Genomic DNA, 4,885 nt, shown 5'->3' on the forward strand with positions numbered 1-4,885 from the left:
TTTTCTATACATAGAACGCCGTTTTCACACTCGTTTTCTATGGCAGTGGTTCCCTAACAAGAGTCCTCGGATCCGGAGGGGGCCCTGGGGCTGTATGTAAGTGATGTAAAGATCATCAGGCATATGCGGAACTACATATCATTAGTTGCACCCAACTCCTCTCCCTCTAGTTCCACCCCCCCCCCCCCCCCCACTCTCTCTCATCTCTCTCTCTCCTTTAATCAATAGTCATATTCTGAACAATGAAAATAAACTCTACATCACGAGGGTCCTAATGTGGCTAATTCACTGACCAAATTAACTTCATTAACTTGAAAACCAGCTTGTGCAGTCTTACAGAAAATAATATTTGACCTTGAAAGTGACCCAAGATGAATTTCAGATCCAGACATGACCTTCAAATCTCAGATTCTGGAAAGAAGCAACAGATTCTCGACTCTCTCCCTTTCTACTCCTCCTTTCACTCCATCTCTCCCTCTCACTTTCGGTTTCTCTTCGGACAATCTTCGACTCTCTTCCTGGCTGCTAAAATGAAAGGACCACACTCACTCTCTCCTGGACTGGATAGGACTCAAATCTTTATGTTGAGAAATGGAAAACCTCCTAAAACTGAGAGGAAAGGAGAATTACAAAACTAAACGGGAAAGTTATGCAAAAAATACCAGTTTCGTCGCCCCGTCTCTCTTCTAATAGCTTTTGTTTTCCTCCTATTACGCTAAACCACTTGAAAGGTGAAAATATCACTTCTCTCTTGCCTTCGGGTCTAAGCTATTTAGGGAATAGATTCCCAGTCCAACCAAACTTACAAAACGACCTAAATCAAGGTTTCGTTTCGTATATAATATTCAGCTGCAAGACCAATTTCAGCAGCCATATTTTCACTAAGCAACATGAGAGCGATTCAAAAGGAAAATCTTTAGAAAACATATTTTGCGCTAATGAGGACCTACTCTTTGGTTATCGGTAGAGAGAGAGAGAGAGAGAGAGAGAGAGAGAGAGAGAGAGAGAGAGAGAGAGAGAGAGAGAGAGAGAGAGATTCAGTTGTAATAGAACGTTACACAGTAACTATAATTTCAAAAGGAGATATCAATGACGGAATTTTATTTAGAAAAAAAACTATATCCACAAAAATGGGCCTGGAATAGTCACCTGTCGTCCAATACACAAGACATAACCAAATTAGACAGACACCAAAGCATCAGTAAAGTCTCTTCAATAGCGAGAATTAGTGGTTTTCAGTATTGCAGTTATGCACAGAGGAGGATACCTACTATGAGATTCAGGGTCTCTGTAACACGGTTTTTTGGACTTTGCTCCTTGTCAAAGCATCGGATGTAGCTGAAAGTTGACATGTGTATATTTTACAACCACACACAAATTTTGTCAGCATTATCAATAACCTAAACCCGATAGTTTTAATTTTTATAGAGTAAAAATGGTCTTGCCGACGCCATGGCCAATGATTACGAGCCAAGAGTCGAAAAACATTCATTACGTAAGCAAGGTAAACAAACACCTTTTGACTAAATGTTGCCCCGCCCATCCTCCAGACAGAAATTCCATCGGCTCTGAAACCCAAAGACTTTATGAATGGCGGAACGATACATAGATGTGGTTGGGGTATCAGTGCTAGCTTAGTAATACTACTGTAGCAGTAGTGCCGCAATAGCATAGCAGTAATATACATGAATTAACCGTTTAGGCCAACTGCTGGGATCCTTGAGGATCATTTAGCACTTCTTACAACTACTCGAGAAATTAGTTTTTATAGCCAGAAGTTAAATTTTCTAATCAAACAATGCCCATGGTAGCCTTCAGTGTTATCCTGAATTATAACGAGGCGAAAGTGGGTGGAGCCTCATGAAGTCATCATTCTGACGATAATTATTAGTTAAGGTTTAAAGCCAATATACGGTACCGGCTATTTTTTTTTCAGTAAATATGTAAATAGCCAATAAATAAAAATTGCTTGACATTGGATATAGCAGTTATCAAATCAAGCTTGTCTACTATGCTTTTGATAATTACCAACTATTCCCTACATCTTGTCAATCTGATTGTGACCTATAAAGTAGACTGTAATTTCTTTGTAAACTTATTTTGGGAGTTACACTAATAATCGAAGTGTTTTTGTATTTATTAACATATTTTGTTGGTTTGTTCATTATAACAATTATCAGTGGAGAGGTTCCAGAGTTCATAAAGGTGTACTGCTTTGCCTGTATTTAAATTTGTATGTCATTGTTGCCAGAGGTTTAGCCTTCGTTACGTATAGCCAATCATCCATCGAGAAAGAGGGAAGAAATGCTGTCATAAGTTACGTAACGAGTGCGTTCGAAACCTTTTTCTCTGAGTAAGTGGGCCCGTCTTCAAAAAGGTCACTTTTACATTATAAGTACCAAATTTATTCAACCTACGTAGTGCAGAATACACTCAAAATTTATGTGTTGATATAATATGTATTCTGAATAAGCGTTATATTTATGAAATGCATAGATAAAAAGTTATTGCGAAAAAACCGTGTTACAGAGGCCCTGAATCTCATAGTAGTATCAGTTTTAGAAGAAAACGAAACGAAATATTACAGATATCGAATACTAAAACATTTGAGAGCAACGTTTTCTATACCACTTATCGCCGTTTTCGCCCATAGTCGTTTTCTTTGGCATTCGATCTCAAATTAACTTGCGTTTTCTTCACGACGCTTTTCCGAAAAGAAAAAAATACGCAATTCATTATCTATATAATCTTTCCTGACTATTTATGGGTTACGTGGGCAAATAAACCAAACTTACAACTGACATGAAACTAGAGTTTCCCAACCGGTGTCGTCAATATTATTACCTAATTTACCTAATCACCAATTAAAAATAGTATCCCCCCCACACCTCTCCCCTGAGCAACAGTTCCTCAGGAAACGAAGTAACAGCCAAACCGAATTCGTTATCCCCCACACAAGTTTTTTAAATAAAGTATCAAAGGCAACACTGATACAGAATTTGCTTTCCCTGATTAGTAACCTCTGGGACACTTCCTGCTTCAAAACTTCGATATGTAAGCTTAATCTTTTTTACAAGGCACCACTGCAGCCTTTTTTAATTGCTTGTCCCATTGGCATATGGCTATTCGCTACTACTATAAACATTGATACATTTTTAATTAGACTTGCATACCACACCAGAGAGAGAGAGAGAGAGAGAGAGAGAGAATTATAATATCTATTTCGTATCACAATTCCAATAGATTAGCCTATCGAACTTACTAACACTAAGTTTTACATGAAAATAATTTTTTTCTCTCTCTCTAGTAGTAGTAGAGATGGATACACGGGATTTTATATTTTGGACTAAAGCTAATTTCATTAATACCCCTTAATCTTCATTTCTGGCAACAGTAAGATAGTTTCATCTATTAATTTACTATTATTTTATGCACACTAAGTTTCAATAAGCATTTTTAACCCTGACGAGCGAAAATACAAAAAGACACTCACCGAGATTTCTTCAACACTCCAACTTTCAAGGGACCCTGAAATCTACCAAGTGACCTTGAAGGTGACACAAGAGGACTTTCAGATCCAAATATGACCTTGAATGTCGGATTGGGGAAACCAATAGACGATCGTCCACTCTCTCTCACAATGCTCCTTCCTTTCACTAGATCTCTCCTCCTCACTTTCGCTTTCTCTTAAAAAAAAGTGTGGGGCCCTTCCTGTCTCCAGAAATGAAGGAAGCGATTAAGCATGAGAGGAGAGAGAGGAGAGAGAGAGAGAGAGAGAGAGAGAGAGAGAGAGAGAGAGAGAGAGCTTCTGAACGCGATTTGGGAAAAAAACCGAAATCCTTTAACCAAGTTCAAAATAATGAAAAGTTAATTTAAAACTCTCGATTTACTTAAGTAACTCATTATCCAACCCAACAGACAAATGTTGGCAAAATTAACCCATCAATTTGAATTCATTTTTGATAGCTTAAGATCGTCCCAAATTTTGGTATAAAGAAACTTCTTTTAAAATATAAGTGATCAAATAACCACTAGGCATGATTTAATTAATTAAACTTCCTTAGTTTCAATTTAAATTACTCTACCTCTCCTTTTAAAGAGCTTCCACCAACATCCCAGTGCCAACTACCTCACTTCAGTTAATTTTCTTTGTTAAAAATAAGCTTTTTGTTGTCGTACGGTAAATATGCAATTTGACCTTGAAAGTAACCCAAGAAGACTTTCAGATCCAGATATGACCTTGGAATTCCAGATTATGGAAAGCAACAGCCGATTCTTGACTCTCTCCCTTTCTACTTATTTCTCTCTCTCTCTCTCTCATCATTTTGCACAAATACAAAATAATTATTTCTTTAAAGTTTTAATGTAGATTACATTGTCGAGGCTCTAATAGAGAGAGAGAGAGAGAGAGAGAGAGAGAGAGAGAGAGAGAGAGAGAGAGAGAGAGAGAGAGAGAGAGAGAGAGAGAAATTTAGTTGTAGCAACATTAACTGGTAATTTCAATGCAAATATTAATGACCGAATTCTACACGGAAAAATCCAAACCACAAGATATAACCAAATTAGATACCAACCAATTTGTAGATTGTAAAATAAATTCTCTTCCACTGAATTTTTTTTTCTTTTTACGGAGAACGAGGCAGTATCTTCCACGCGTAACTATAAAACATGAAAAACTAAACGACGGATTACTTGAACCATGTTGCATAATGAAAATATATTGCAGGGAACGTTTTCTATGTACAAAGCGCCGTTTCTCCCAGAGTCGTTTTCTATACCATTCATTCCAAAGTTAACCTGCGTGTTTTTCACGCCTCACTTCCGATAAAACACGACGAACCTCAGATATTAATATATTAATACTATTATATTATGCTATCAATTC

The sequence above is a fragment of the Macrobrachium nipponense genome, chromosome 24, assembly GCF_015104395.2.
Source record: "Macrobrachium nipponense isolate FS-2020 chromosome 24, ASM1510439v2, whole genome shotgun sequence".
Classification (NCBI taxonomy): domain Eukaryota; kingdom Metazoa; phylum Arthropoda; class Malacostraca; order Decapoda; family Palaemonidae; genus Macrobrachium; species Macrobrachium nipponense.